This window comes from Myxine glutinosa, chromosome 4, assembly GCF_964187855.1.
Source record: "Myxine glutinosa chromosome 4, kmMyxGlut1.1, whole genome shotgun sequence".
NCBI lineage: Eukaryota > Metazoa > Chordata > Myxini > Myxiniformes > Myxinidae > Myxine > Myxine glutinosa.
In genome coordinates, this window is record NC_136264.1 from 165,284,673 (window position 1) to 165,302,251 (window position 17,579).

The window sequence follows — 17,579 nt, forward strand, 5'->3', positions numbered from 1 at the left end:
CTGCTGATTGGTTATTTTGTATTTTCCTTGATGCAATATAGTCAGTCACTTGTATTGTCTCTTCCATCTTTAAAATCAACATGGACATCAGGATTAAAGTTCATTTCATACAGATCGTCATGGAGTAACAATTTAAAACAGCTATATTTACTCCCTTTGTAGACAAATTAAACCTCCACTGCCTGACATTGCACCACAATTTTGCTGTGGGCAGTACAAGAACAGTGCATTCAGAAAGTATTCAGACCCCTTCACTTTTTTCACATTTTGTTGTGTTGCAGCCTCATGCTGAATTCGTTAAAATTCATTTTTTCCCTCATCAATCTACACTCAATACCCCATAATGACAAAGAGAAAACAGGATTTTAAAACGTTTTGCAAATTTATTAAAAAGAAAAAACTGAAATATCACATTGACATAGGTATTCATACCGTTTGATATAACACTTGAAATTTAGCTCAGGTGCCTCCCATTTCTCTTGATCATCTTTGAGATGTTTCTACACCTTGATTGGAGTCCACCTGTGGTAAATTCAATTGATTGGACATGATTTGGAAAGGCACACACCTGTCTATATAAGGTCTCACAGCTGACAATGCATATCAGAGCAAAAACCAAGCCATGAGGTCGAAGGAACTGCCTGCAGAGCTCAGAGACAGGATTGTGTCGAGGCACCGATCTGGGGAAGCCTACAAAAAAATTTCTGCTGCATTGAAGGTCCCCAAGAGCACAGAGGCCTCCATAATTCTTAAATGGAAGAAGTTTGGAACAACCAGGACTCTTCCGAGACCTGGCCACCCGGCCAAACTGAGCAATCGGGGGAGAAGGGCCTTGGTAAGAGAGGTGACCAACAACTCGATGGTCACTCTGGCTGAGCTCCAGAGATCCTGCGTGGAGATGGGAGAAACTTCCAGAAGGACAAACATCACTGCAACACTCCACCGATCTGGGCTTTATGGGAGAGTGGCCAGACGGAAGCCTCTCCTCAGTGAAAGACACATGAAAGCCTGCTTGGAGTTTGCAAAAAAGCACCTAAAGGACTCTGAGGCTGTGAGAAACAAGATTCTGTGGTCTGATGAAACCAAGATTGAACTGTTTGGCCTCAATTCTAAGCGTCATGTCTGGAGGAAACCAGGCACCGCTCATCACAAGCCCAATACCATCCCAACGGTGCAGCATGGTTGCGGCAGCATCATGCTGTGGGTGTGTTTTTCAGCAGCAGGGACTGGGGGACTGGTCAGGGTTGAGGGAACAATGAACGGAGCAAAGTAGAGAGATATCCTTATTGAAAACCTGAAACAGAGTGCTCAGGACCTCAGACTGGGCCGAAGATTCACCTCCCAACAGGACAATGACCCTAAGCACACAGCCAAGACAACTCAGGAGTGGTTTAGGGACAACTCTGTGAAGGTCCTTGAGTGGCCCAGCCAGAGCCCTGACTTGAACCCAATCCAACATCTCTGGGGAGACATGAAAATGGCTGTCCAACGACGGTCCCCATCCAACCTGACAGAGCTTGAGAGGATCTGCAGAGAAGAATGGCAGAAAATCCCCAAATCCAGGTGTGCAAAGCTTGTCGCCTCATACCCAAGAAGACTCGAGGCTGTAATCGCTGCCAAAGGTGCTTCAACCAAGTACTGAGTTAAGGGTCTGAATTACTTTTGTCAATGCAATATTTCAGTTTTTTCTTTTTAATAAATTTGCAAAACTTTCTAAAATCCTGTTTTCTCTTTGTCATTATGGGGTATTGAGTGTAGATTGGTGAGGGAAAAAATGAATTGAAACGATTTCAGCATCAGGCTGCAACATAACAAAATGTGAACAAGCATTACACCTAGGTCCCCCGTCGGGGAAGTGATGCGAGTTGACAAAGTGGAAGATGCAAGGTGGCCATCTTGGATTTTGACGTGGCGACCCAATATTCAATAGCGTTCTTCCTTATGCGTAGATACATCCACACACCGGATTAGAAGTTAGTAGTTCGTTTATATTTCAAGATATTTCGCTCACAAGGTTCAGACATATATATGGTGGTGGCCATCTTGGATTTTGACGTGGGGACTCAATTTGCAATAGCGTTCTTCCTTATGCCTAGATACACCCACACACCAGACTAGAAGTTGGTACTACGCTTATTTTTCAAGATATTCCGATCACAAGGTTCAGACATACATGGCGGCGGCCATCTTGGATTTCGACGTGGCGACCCAATTTTCAACAGCCTTCTTCCTTATGCGTAGATACACCCACACACCAGATTAGAAGTTAGTAGTTCGTTTATTTTTCAAGATATTTCGCTCACGAGGTTCAAACATACATGGCGTCAGACATACATGGCGGCGGCCATCTTGGATTTTGACGTGGCGACCGAATTTTCAATCGGGTTCTTCCATATGCCGAGTTGCACCCACACAAAATTAGAATTCGGTCCTTCGCTTACGCACACACGCACGTCCGCACGCACGAACGGACGGAGGGGAAAACCATAGTCCCCCTTTCGCTCCGCGGTGCGACGGGGGACAAAAAAGTGAAGGGGTCGGAATACTTTCTGAATGCACTGTATATCAGAGCTTTGACTGAGTGAAAGCAAGAGTGCAACATAATTAACCTTTTTAAAGTCCATGAAATAATTTCAATTGAAAGATTAACTTAAACTTTTCCCATCACTGGGGATGGATACTTTTGCGAGTAAAGAATCATTCTGACGGCCCATTGAGTAAAGAGTGAGCAAACTACTTGTGGCCCAACCTGTTTCATTTCTGATATCTGGTGGACATTACCATTCTCATTCATTATTACTGCACGACTTCGACATTCAACCCACGATGGGATTGGTGCATGGAATTTGGTAATGTTACATTCCATTCACGTTTGGCGTATCGTGGTTTCATTGCTTTGAGAGCATTGGGGAATGATGATACCATCATATTTATTGTTCATTTGATACAAGTGATATTTTCATGGTACTTTATTTAATAGTGTTATTATTGTGTATGTGCGAGTTCTTAATACGATTACTTATTTTGTTCTACACAATTGCATTGGTGTGGTTTTACCATGGTTTATTAGAACACTCAAAATAACAAATCTTTATGCCACGTTCCCTCTCGAGACTCTGAGGGGCATAACCCGAGTTTGGGGAGGTCACACGTAACATTTGGCAGAGAGATAGTGTATGTGAGAAGGATAAAATGATTAGATATTGGTGAAGATCTGGATTCGGCTAGTATAATTTTTTAAGTCATTCTTCAGTCCTGAGTGATCAGGCTAAAACCGATAAATAGCATGATATCTCAAAAAGTTATGGACGGATTTGGACAAAATTTTGTGGACCGGTTGGGTGTGACAAGAAAGAATCGATTCGATTTTGGTGACGATCTGAATATGGATTCGGATATGAGAATTATTTATTTAGTATGATTATACATGCTGCCCTGTCTCCGAGCAACCTTTGAAATTGGTTTAAAATACCTTTAGTCAGTGCAGTATACTCTTTATTCTACCAGATGAGCGCCAGGGGTATTGCCCCTATGTTTTAGAAGTGCTTTTGAGCATCACCAAGTAAATCACAAGTTTTTGCATTCAAACATTGCAAAGGAACTTTGATTCCAAGTGCAACTAGAAGCGTGTGCACGGGCATTGGCCTTAAATCTTATCACCTTTAATCACGCGACATCCACCTTCCATTAGTTGTATGCTCCAAACCAGAAACAAAACAACAAAGTCTCTCCCGTTCCCATGCCATTAGGCAGGAAACTTCACCAAACCTCCACCTCCAGCCCCAAAAGGCCATCCAAAGTGGTTTATAAGTGGTAGTCTATTTCAGCGAAATTGGCAAGGTTACCAGTCTAAAGGGTTATTGTTATCCTGAAATACCAGGGCATATTTTATGTCGACAAATGCTCGCAAGGTTAGCAATCCTTCCTGAGGATGGCATACTCCACAATGCAGTAAACAACGGTAGCATACCATAACAGCATCTTGTAAAGGGGTGCTACTCTATTGGGAATTGCACACAGATCTATAGGATGAGTTAATGGGAAGCACATTACCAAACAGATATAGTCGTAATATATTATGCTACAAGACCCTCTCTTTATTTTTAATATAAACTCAAGGTTTAGCATAATCAAAAATCAACAGGAGCTTATATTTTTCATTTTTGGGGAAACACTTCACCCTTAGGGGTCATAAAAATATGATGCAAATACAATATGGTTGTGATGGGCCAATTTCTTTACTCATGCATACATCTACAGATCAGGAAAGGATCAGATGCTGGTCTGACACATGGATCATGTCTTTAATCCAGACAATTCTCTCATTTTCAAGTCGTCTCGTCCAACGAACCCACCAAGTTAACCACTGGAAGAGGGTCATTTTGGGCATCACATCACCATCAGTCATGGCCTTAACAAGTCATATCATATATCTATATGTATATATATATATATATATTGTTACAGACGTGGCTTAGATGTTATTTACCGAGCGGTTTTGGTATGACCACGTCTGCACAAGTTACCCGATTATACCCGAACGTTGACTAATCGCGCTACGCTAGATCAATGAAGGAAAAGGCACACAGCTGGGATTCAAATGACACGACACCAGGGTTCAGTTCTCAAGACCTCCGGAGGAGGTTATATTGTTACGGAAGGTTAGATTACAACTACAAGAGGGACAGCATAGTAAGATAAGCACTTAGACACACTCTTATATTATTCCCAACAGACGACAGATAAACGGGACAAAAGGCTGACTCACACGGGGATTGATGGCTAGGAAAGGCAGGATCGATGGCTCCAGGTGCACCTGGGCTCAGGGACAGAATCGACTCGGTCCGGTCCAGAGATGCGGGAGGTCTCACAGCGCTCGAGGTAGTGTCTTGCTCTTCTTCAAGCTGGGGGCGCATCTGACCTCACATCCGGTGAGTCGCTTCGTATCTCCGGCGGGGAGTGACACGCCCTCGGCTCGTTAGCTCCGCCCCAGATGGAATCGGCACGTCGCCTCTCATTGGGTGCGTGCAGGGGGGTTACCGGCTCCGCCCTTGACGGGGGACTGACAAGGAGCCCCTTCGTGGTAACCCCGTGGAGCGCATGGTCCGGCGCGCATTGTCAATGGCGGCTAACCGAGCCGGTGTGATGACGCACACTCCCCCGCGCAGCGTCGTTGTTGTTGTAATTGTTGTTGTAGTTGTAGTTGTAGTTGTTGTTTGGGGAAGAAGATGGAAGGAGGTATGGGAAAGGTCCTAAACTCACTACTGGTGCCATATAATCACATTCTGGTGCAACGAAGAGTCAGAATTAATGGAAAGGAGTCCTTAACTGACATAGACTAAGAATAACTAGCAAGATGTCCGAAAGTTGTCTACGTGTGATGCGGTGGACCTGGGCACGACATTTAATGGGGGGAAAAAGGGAAGGTCGGCTCTACTGATTGTTGTTTACAGACAATGGGACTAGGGAATGGGGGATTGGGGATAGTCGGGGAGTATTGGGGAAATAGGGGAATATTTACAAGCGGATATGGAGGCCAAATTCCATATTCGCAACATTGCACCCTTCTCTACCCTCGGGGCGTCCCGACCCGATAAATTTTTACCTACTTTAGTGTGGCACGCAATGTAGTTCCCTCTACTATTAACTCTACCCTGAGTGCGACAGTTTTACAGATATTCACAAATGAGTAAATATGTCCCCCTGCGACGTTGCACCCTTCTCCTCACAGAAACACACCCACAGGATAACCGAATCCGGAAAGAATCCTCAAACTAAACATACAGCCGGTAGGGAGCATTATTTACACAAGACTACGCTGATATTTACACTACGATCCAGGACCTGTTTTTGGAGGAACACATGCAGATGTTATGCATAGAGAGAGCACGCATGCTAGCATCGATACACCAACGCACGAGTGCTCTGTGGCCTACGGCCTTTAATAATGTGCAGAGCACCCCTTCCAAGCATCAAGCACCACCCCATCACACAGTGAGCACCATCCGGTGCACCAATAAAGTGTCTACAAATCACCGGTGGTGTCGCAGCCGGCCGATGTTCTGCCGCTGGTCTTGCCTTCATGTGGTGCACTTGGCCTTCTTACTTCTTTTAAACAAAATAAAGAAAGGCGCCAACCGCGTCCATTTCTTTATTGTGGCCGTCAGGGGGCCAACTGTTAGTGGTTCACCTGTTTGGCATAGGTGCCACGTTGACCCATAGGTCCTTCCACGGGTGGTGCTTGGCCGCAAAAGAGCTGCGGTCCATTGTGGGTGGCCACAAACATTGCGGTCCATATGGTGTATCGATCCAAGCAGCAACAGCGAAAGTGCAGGCCCACAACTGCGTAGCCAGCACCTCTCTCTCCTCTCTCTCTACCCCAAAGCCAGATCCTCGGAGGTGGGAGACAAAAGAAGCACACAAGTGAGTAAGGTGGTAAGGGCGCAAAAGTGCACGCAATGCAAGGTAATGCACACTGGGGGCACATGGGAACCAGGTGAGACAGGTACGTTCCTACCGTACGCCCCCCCCCCCCCACCAGGTAACCTACATGGCCCCTCCCTTACCCCTTACTGTATCCACAAAACACAACACTACCCATAAACATCTACTTTACAAATCAACAAACATCCCTACTGTCTTCCCCGTTCCTCCCATAAACCAAATTCGTCTTCTCTCCCTCCTAACCAATCAAATTTGCCATTTTCAACTTTCATCAAAATTTGCCATCTCCAACTCAACATCATAATTTGCCATCACCAATTCATCATCAGTCCCTCCTAAGGGGGGAGAGATGGAATCACCCCAATGTCTCATCCACGTCGTGATGCGTCTCACAATCCACACAGCAATTTCATTTCCTGCAACAAAACAAAGAAAACACAGGTGTGGAGTCATCATCATCACCACAGGTAAGTGGCTGCGTATGGTGCGACAGGTTCATCAATCCTAACTATTTCCTAAATGACTTTAACAACTTTACACTACCCGGGGTCTTTCGCCGGCCAACCCATTGGCCCTCTTACACTATGGGTTCTAAAAAACCAATTCCCATTGGCCAAACTGTGGTGCTCTTCAATTTGGGGTCTCACTCCCCCGATTCATCTCCCGGTGCCCTCGCACAATTTCTGGGCTGTGGCGTGTACCTCTCCCAGTGGGTCCACCCACCTGCACACCTCCACCACTGCAGTTGCCTCCGAGCTTACCTGCTCCTTACCCTAACCTAACTACCTGGGGAAGGCCCTCTGGCACTCCCCCCACTCGGTGCCCTCTCTGGCACTGGGCTACCCGGGTCCATCCTCCGGATCCTCGGGCCCCATCCACAACTCTACCGGCTCCCAGAGCCCACCTGCGGCCTCGCCTGGCCGACATCCTCACAGTGGTGGAGTGCCCAACCAACTACACACACTAACAGGCTACACGCCCAGCCATTTCCACAACACTAATGCACCCATTCACAATACCATTCTGCAACCGCACCACAAATGCCAATATTCAACCACAATTTACCTATACCCTCTACCTAACACTTACACTACCCACCCCGGGTACTCGTGAAAGGGGTCCACTCTTCCCCCATCCACACCTTCGCACCATGCACACCAATCCGTACCACTTACTCCAACTCTCTCCACACACCTGTACCTGCACACCTGTGCTCTCACACCTGGTGCCACCTGCACCCTTCTCTCCCCAAGCGCATTCGCGCTGATCCACAACACTCATTACTCACACACTGTTCCACACACCTGTCCAGTTGCACACCTGTGCAATCACACCTGTTCAATTCTCACCTGTTCAATCCTCACACACACGGCATCATCTCAGCTAACTACTCCCTTCTGAAACTTGCGCTTCCCAGTCGTCCCGTTAAACTATTGCGCTCCCACGTCATTATTATCCACACTAATCTACCTGCGTCCCCACTACAGGTATCAGTCACTAACTAAACTTAACGTTACCTAATGTCAATCTTCGCTAGATCCCTACACACCATATCCTAACCCACCCGGGCTAGTTTTCACTGCCATACACCCCATAATCTAGTGCTCCTTTGCCCCCACCATGGGAAGGATGGGGGATTTGCCATCCCACCACATCGGGGGTCTCTCACTACCAATTTTGCACATCCAATTTCAACAAATCAAAAATTTGCCAATCACTGCCCATCATCTGCCAATCACTACTGCCAATCCTTTGCCAATCATCAAATTTTGTTTTTCTCTAATTTTGGGTCCAAAACACTAACCTCATCACCCAGTCGACTCACTAATACCTCTCGGTGCGCCAATCCCTGTCCAAAGCCCGGCTTCGTAAAGCCAAGCAATGGATGCTGGTTGTTTTGTGCCAGCGGCTGAATGCGTCCGGCACTCGGTGCAGGGACGGGGGCTTACCCGGGCCGAGATCCCACGCATCACCTCGGCGTGGAGCCATCCAATGTCCCGATCTCGACCTGCCGGCACGTCTCAACAAAACGTGGTCGCCATAACGACCCTTCCTATCGGGCTGCCCGCTCCGCCTAGTGGAGCACGGACGCGGCCGTTCAAAGCGAGGCCCAGCACGCACCGAGGGCCCGATTCGGCTATAAGTCGTTCTCAACTCTACCCCGTCTAACGTCGATGCTTCACCTGGACGCTTACACCCCGCAGCCCGTTCTTTGCTCACACATCCAGCCGTGCCCATGCTCCTCGTACCTTTCCTTACACACCCAGGTACACCCATTCCACTCACAGCCTTGGTCACACACCTGACCACCGAACACTTTGGCACACATTCGTCGCTCGCACACCTCACCAATACACCTCTTCGCGCCCCCTCCTCGGTCACCTCCTCTGTGACAATCACAGGTGTGCTCTCATTCGCACACCCAACCACGTGCCTCACCACCAACTCCAGCGTGCATTCCCACTCACGCTCTACCATTCCAGGTGTGCATCCTTCCATCCCAGGTGTCCATCCTCGCTCACCTGTCACAACTAACTCACGCTCCATGTCACTCTCACTACTTTCACCTCCATTCCTGACAGCGCACTCACCCTTACTCTTGACAGCGCACTCTTTCCCCATGCACCTGTCCGTCACACACCTTTCTCGCGCACACTCTCCCGTCACACCCTCTGTAACACTCACCACAGGTGTGCATTCTTCCTTGCCTTTGACAGCGCACTCTTTCCCCATGCACCTGTCCGTCACACACCTTCCTCGCGCACACTCTCCCGTCACACCCTCTGTAACACTCACCACAGGTGTGCATTCTTCCTTGCCTTTGACAGCGCACTCTTTCCCCATGCACCTGTCCGTCACACACCTTCCTCGCGCACACTCTCCCGTCACACCCTCTGTAACACTCACCACAGGTGTGCATTCTTCCTTGCCTTTGACAGCGCACTCTTTCCCCATGCACCTGTCCGTCACACACCTTCCTCGCGCACACTCTCCCGTCACACCCTCTGTAACACTCACCACAGGTGTGCATTCTTCCTTGCCTTTGACAGCGCACTCTTTCCCCATGCACCTGTCCGTCACACACCTTCCTCGCGCACACTCTCCCGTCACACCCTCTGTAACACTCACCACAGGTGTGCATTCTTCCTTGCCTTTGACAGCGCACTCTTTCCCCATGCACCTGTCCGTCACACACCTTCCTCGCGTCACACCCTCTGTAACACTCACCACACCGCGCTTCCATGTGCTCCCTCGCACACACGCTACGACCGACTCACTCTCGCCAGCACCCTCACTCCTTGGCACGCACTTTTTCCTCACACACCCCAGAGTCGGACTTTCTCGCACACCTCCTCTTTCGCACACCAGACCTGTCGCACACTTCACCAACGGCCTCTCACGAACACCCGGGTCTATCTCGACCCCCAAGCTTATTAAATCCCCTGGCGCATCATACGCACGACCATATTGGTCACCACTTACACCGGGTCCTCTTCCTCTTCGCTTCTCCTCCATCACCTGCGAATCCCTCATCCGGTTAATGAGCACATCATCACGATCCAAACACAGACTTTGGACCAATTCTTTTATCTCCTCTTTTATCTCTTTCTTATCCCCTCTCCGTCGCTTCTTAATTTCGCTCATCCCTTCTTCCACTTCTTCTAATTTGTGCTTCACCTCTTTTATTCCCCGGTACGTCTCCTCAAGCTCATCCTCTAAGGCTACCTTGACCGTTTCCAGGTGCGTCCTCACCTGCCGGTCCTTCGTCTCCATTACCTCTATCACCTCGTCCAACCTCGTTGTCAGTCCCTCACGTACCATCTGACATTCCCTCTTTGTCGCTATCAAGTCGTTTTTTATGTCGTTTTGTGTCGCTTTTAAACCTCCTAATACCGCAGTGTTCCTTTGAACCTGCTCCACTAACTCCGTCTGTCCCACCGTCAGCTGCTCCACCTCCTGCGTCAGGTCCTCTATGCCCCCTTGTAACTTTACAGTCCCCTTTCTCACCTCCTTCTCCATGTGCTCCCTACAGTGCCTCACCTCCTCGCGCACTCCTCCGACCTCCTCACTCACACCTCTTCTGATCTCCTCTCCCATCACTTGCATCTCCTGCCCAGATGCCACCCTCATCTGCTCCATTTCCTCCCTGTGAGCATCCAGTTTGGTTTCTACCCCCATTCTGACCCCCTCTATCTGCTGCCCCATTTGGTTAACTTCCCTTTCCGCTTGGTCCCTCATGTCCCTCAATTTGCCTTCCATGGTGTTTTCTAACCCCTCTAACCCTTTTTGCATCCCTTCCATTTGATTCTCTTGAGCGGCCATTCTGTTTTCTACCCCCGTTAACCCCTCCTGTATTTCCCCTAATCTATCGTCTAATTTCCCAAATTTCTCGTCTAATCCCTTAAAATTATTGTCTAATCCCTCACCAGTACCCCTCGCTTCGTCCCTCATTACCCCCATTTGGTTTCCCATTACCCCCAATTGCTCACTCTGAGCATCCATCCGGTTCCCCATTACCCCCAATTGCTCACTCTGAGCCCTCATTTGCTCACTATTCTGGGCCATAAGGGCCTTCATTTGTATTAAAAACAAGTTCAAATCCACCGGTGGCGCTGCCACGGTCGCGGGCGCGGTGACCAGCGAGGCGCCATTTTGTGCGTTTGCTACCCTCGCTGCTTCGCTCTCCTCCTGTCCCTCATGTCCCTCAATTTGGTCCTGGACCGACCCTGCCTCACTCTCCCCTACCGGACCCCAGCTGTCTTGATCCGCCATAGCACGACTTTCAAAATTCGGGTTTTTATTTTCGTATAACAAAATCAAATTTCGCCGTTATAATTTCGCGCGGGAAACGCGCTCCGAATCGATTCTAATTGTTACAAATTTGGGCCTAATAAATTTAGTCCCGGGTCCGAATTCCACTCCTCGACACCAATTGTTACAGACGTGGCTTAGATGTTATTTACCGAGCGGTTTTGGTATGACCACGTCTGCACAAGTTACCCGATTATACCCGAACGTTGACTAATCGCGCTACGCTAGATCAATGAAGGAAAAGGCACACAGCTGGGATTCAAATGACACGACACCAGGGTTCAGTTCTCAAGACCTCCGGAGGAGGTTATATTGTTACGGAAGGTTAGATTACAACTACAAGAGGGACAGCATAGTAAGATAAGCACTTAGACACACTCTTATATTATTCCCAACAGACGACAGATAAACGGGACAAAAGGCTGACTCACACGGGGATTGATGGCTAGGAAAGGCAGGATCGATGGCTCCAGGTGCACCTGGGCTCAGGGACAGAATCGACTCGGTCCGGTCCAGAGATGCGGGAGGTCTCACAGCGCTCGAGGTAGTGTCTTGCTCTTCTTCAAGCTGGGGGCGCATCTGACCTCACATCCGGTGAGTCGCTTCGTATCTCCGGCGGGGAGTGACACGCCCTCGGCTCGTTAGCTCCGCCCCAGATGGAATCGGCACGTCGCCTCTCATTGGGTGCGTGCAGGGGGGTTACCGGCTCCGCCCTTGACGGGGGACTGACAAGGAGCCCCTTCGTGGTAACCCCGTGGAGCGCATGGTCCGGCGCGCATTGTCAATGGCGGCTAACCGAGCCGGTGTGATGACGCACACTCCCCCGCGCAGCGTCGTTGTTGTTGTAATTGTTGTTGTAGTTGTAGTTGTAGTTGTTGTTTGGGGAAGAAGATGGAAGGAGGTATGGGAAAGGTCCTAAACTCACTACTGGTGCCATATAATCACATTCTGGTGCAACGAAGAGTCAGAATTAATGGAAAGGAGTCCTTAACTGACATAGACTAAGAATAACTAGCAAGATGTCCGAAAGTTGTCTACGTGTGATGCGGTGGACCTGGGCACGACATTTAATGGGGGGAAAAAGGGAAGGTCGGCTCTACTGATTGTTGTTTACAGACAATGGGACTAGGGAATGGGGGATTGGGGATAGTCGGGGAGTATTGGGGAAATAGGGGAATATTTACAAGCGGATATGGAGGCCAAATTCCATATTCGCAACAATATATATATATACACACACACACAAGCTTGGCTCGGCTCGCTGCGCTCGCCTCACCAAGCGTCGTTACTGAGGAACAGGTTTATTTTAGCTGAGAATAATGATTGTACCTGAGTTGCTGTGTTGTCATGATTTTCACCAATCATCATACAAACAATTATTTTGCACAAATGTATTTGTTGTGCTTGTGATATTACATTTTTATAGGCAATTTATGTTGAAGATTCAGGTTGAATGTTTTTTTTTTCAAGAAAGAACCCCTCAGCACATACATAGGGGAGGGGTAGGTGCAGACTGGAAGTTTGGGACGATTACACCTCACCACCAGGTAATTCAAAACCCCTCACCACCAAGTAATTCAAAAACACCTCACCACCACATAATTCAAAACACCGCACCACCAAGTAATTCAAAACACCTCACCACCAAGTAATTCAAAACACCTCACCACCAAGTAATTCAAAACACCTCACCACCAAGTAATTTAAAACACCTCACCACCAAGTAATTTAAAACACCTCACCACCAAGTAATTTAAAACACCTCACCACCAAGTAATTCAAAACACCTCACCATCAAGTAATTTAAAACACCTCACCACCACGTAATTTAAAACACCTCACCACCAAGTAATTCAAAACACCTCACCACCAAGTAATTTAAAACACCTCACCACCAAGTAATTTAAAACACCTCACCACCAAGTAATTTAAAACACCTCACCACCAAGTAATTTAAAACACCTCACCACAAAATAATTCAAAACACCTCACCACCACGTAATTCAAAACACCTCACCACCAAGTAATTTAAAACACCTCACCACCAAGTAATTTAAAACACCTCACCACCACATAATTCAAAACACCTCACCACCAAGTAATTTAAAACACCTCACCACCAAGTAATTTAAAATACCTCACCACCACGTAATTCAAAACACCTCACCACCAAGTAATTTAAAACACCTCACCACCAAGTAATTTAAAACACCTCACCACCAAGTAATTTAAAACACCTCACCACCACATAATTCAAAACGCCTCACCACCAATAAATTTAAAACACCTCACAGCCATAAAACACGTAATAAAAACACCTCACCACCACGAAATTGAAAACACCTCACAGCCATAAAACACGTAATACAAACACCTCACAGCCATAAAACATAATAAAAACACCTCACAGCCATAAAACACGAAATGAAAACACCTCAGCCATAAAACACGTAATAAAAACCTCACAGCCATAAAACACGTAATAAAAACACATCACAGCCATAAAACACGAAATAAAAATACCTCACAGCCATAGAACACGTAATAAAAACACCTCACAGCCATAGAACACGTAATAAAAACACCTCACAGCCACGAAATTAAAAACACCTCACAGCCATAAAACACGTAATAAAAACACCTCACAGCCACGAAATTAAAAACACACCAACCACGTCATTTAAAAACACCTCACCACCACATAATTCAAAATACCTCACCACCACGTGATTCAAAACCACCACAACGTTATTAAAAACACTTCACAACCACGGAAACAAAAGTTTAAGGGAGTCGTTAAGTCACAACACAGACACTGCCCAGATGTGTAGATATATAGATAAATGACTGTACCCGAGTTGCCGTTTTATCATGGTTTAAACCAATCATAATTCAAGCAATAATTCAAAATATTCAGTATTCAAATGTATTTGTAATATACGTGATATCACATTTTATAAACAAATGAAGTAGAAAAAAAAAAATTCCCCCAAAAATAAAAATACGATAATTTTTCAAAATAAAATACCCTTAGGACATACCGACGGGAGAGATATGTGCATACCAGAAGTTTGGTACGATTTCACAAACGTTTGAGAAAGTAGTTCAGTGACAAGACAGGACAACTCAACAGACACTGCACAGATATATATATATATATATATATATATATATATATATATATATATATATATATATATAGAAAATACACACACACATATATATATATAAATATATATATAATATATATATATATATAAATATATAAATATATATATATATATATAAATATAAATATATATATATATAAAAAAAAAAAAAAAATATATATATATATATATACAGACTTGGCATTAAATATGGAATATTTTTTTGTGGGGGTGAACTTACTTTTCAAGATGTCTTAGAACCAAAAGTTCATTGGAATTATGTTGAAACTATTCTAGATTTTGTTAATGTGCCCTTTAAAAGAAACAAAAACCACATTTGACATTTCGAAACAAATAAATTGATCCTTGAAAGTGATGTAAACTGATATTGAACTCAATTCATGGACAGTACTGTGTTAAACTTCTGTACGTTTTCCAGAATTATCTCTTTATTTTGCACATTAGCCACATTTTTTTTAAACAAAAACAAAAGTGAAATTACGACTGGGATTACGGACAGTAAAATTACAGTTCAGTACTTCGTGTAACCCCCACGAGCATTCAGGAGAGCACGTACACGTTGCGGCATGCTGTTCTTGAGATTTGCTACGGTTTGGACAGGAATCGCTTGCCATGCAGTGACAATAGCCTGCTGAAATTCACGCACAGAGGCAGGCTGCTGGTCCAAGTGGTCGATTTGACGCGTTCATTCTGCCCACAAGTTCTCTATCGGATTCATATCCGGATACATGCCAGGCCACTCCATATTCTCTACACCACGGTCAGCAAGAAAGTGTTGGATTATGCGAGCATGATGAGGCCGTGCATTGTCATCTTGGAAGACAAAGTTTCCTCGAAAAGCTGCACGAGCAAATGGAAGCAATGTTTCTTCCAGAATGGCCCTGTACTTGAACTGGTTCAGGTTTCCATTCAGAACAACCAGGTCAGTTTTTCCCCCTGCATGAAAAGCAGCCCAAATGGTCACCCCACCACTTCCAGCTTGGACTCTTGGCACAATACAATCTTTATTGTAGGCTTCATGCACTTGTCTGCGCACTCGGACGCGGCCGTCTTGACGATAGACCAGAAATCTAGACTCGTCACTGAAGATCACGTGATTCCTGTGTCCTGGCTGCCATTGACAGTGCTCTCTGGCCCACTGCAATCGGCGCTGGTGGTGTTGTCTAGTCAGGCGTGGCTTTCTCAGGGGACGCCTGGCACGATAGCCTGCTTGAACCAGTCGTTGGTTGACTAGCCTTCTGGATACAGGCACATTTGTCAGTTGCTGCCACTCAGCCCTAAGCCGATTAGCTGACTTGGTACGGCCATTGCGGACTAACCGGTGCAGCTGGCGATCATCCCCCCTTGTGGTTCTGCGGGGACGTCCTGGCCTCGGTATTGGAATAGGGACACCCCTCTGAGCATTTCCTTTCAGGATCTTTGACACCTGACCTTGAGTGATGCCATACTGCCGAGCAATAGCACGTTGTTTCATGCCATAATTTCGCAAAGCCACCACTCCATGAGAAACAGCATTGTTGAGTTGACGGACCATCTCCAGAGGAAGCGGCAATAACTTTTGGAGACGTGCAGCAGTTGTTTTCCACTAATACAGAACGCAACAACCCTTGTATACCCGACTGTGAAGCCAATCATCAAATGCACCTGTCCGTACATTTTGCCATGCCACCTGTGATATAATCCTGTTGTTGACTTCTTGCTGCGACAGACAATGTGACATGATTCTTTTCACAAATAAATCACCAAAGTGTAAAAGAAACTCACCAGATTGATATACTGAGTTAAGAAAGTAAACCCAAGTCAAGAAAAAAAAATATTCCATATTAAATGCCAAGTCTGTATATAATATATATATATATATATATAATATATATATATATATATATATATAATATATATATATATATATAATATATATATATATATATATTATATATATATATATAATATATATATATATATATATTATAATATAATATATATATATATATATATAATATATATATATATATATATATATATATATATATATATATATATATATATATATATATATATATATATATATAGATATATATATATATATATATATATATATATATATATATATATATATATATATATATATATATATATATATATATATATATATATATATATATACATACACTATCAAACGTACCCATCCCCAGCGACGGAAAAAGTTAATGTATCAATTGAAGACCATAGAATTATAACCAGGCTAAGTCACATTTTAGTCATTTCGAGAAAAACGTGAAAATATATTTTGGCTGCAGTCTTGGTTTCTTGGGCAATGTTCTTCGCTACTTATACTGCCCACCACAAAATGGTGCTGCAACATCGGGCAGTGGAGGTTGGATTTGTCTAAAAAGAGGGCAAAATATATAGCTTTTTTAAATTGCATGTAATTCCATGAGGATCTGTGTTAAATCTACTTTAATCCACATGGTCATGTTGATTTTAAAGATAACTGGAAGGCACAATAAAGTGACTGAATATATTACATCAAGAAAGGTGAAATGAAAATAACCAATCAGTGTCTTTTCAAACACGGGAAATGGCCGTCGTAAACGTAAAACCATGGACAGAAACCACGGTCCGCAATACACACACACAATCTGGCCTCCAAAGAAAGCCACAGCCTGGATATTCTCCATTGTCACAAATCCTTCCTTGGCAATTCTGAATCTCATTGCCGACAAGGCCATTGCCACAACTCACTGGAGTGCTGCTCGCTTTGTGACGTTGGTAACATTTCACACCTTTCACTCCTGAATACAGTCGTCACCAAAAATATTGGCATCCTTGCACTTTTTCAAATAATGCACCATTTCTTCGAGAAAATTGTTGAAATAAAAAAATATTTTGGTGTCCACAAATGTATTTCTTTGGTTTGCAGTGGAACAAAACAAAAAAAAGCTGAAAATTTAGTAAATCATAGCTTATTCCACACAGAAATCCTAAAATGGCCCAGGCAATATTATTGGCACCTTTTAGAAGTTGGTAGAAATAATTAGATTTCAAGCAAATAATTCTCCTAAACATTGGATTTGAACTCACCTGTGGTGAGTTGCAGGTGCCTGCAATATAACAAAAATCACTCATTCAACCAGTTTGAACAGAGAAAAGGAG

At 45.1% G+C, this 17,579-nt stretch overlaps 1 protein-coding gene across 5 annotated transcripts in view; it reads right to left on the minus strand.

Moving 5' to 3' along the window:
• LOC137425479 (serine/threonine-protein kinase DCLK1) overlaps window positions 1-17,579 on the minus strand; it is a 204,061-nt gene that overhangs the window by 110,865 nt on the left and 75,617 nt on the right. The gene's annotated exons all lie outside the window — the stretch shown is intronic.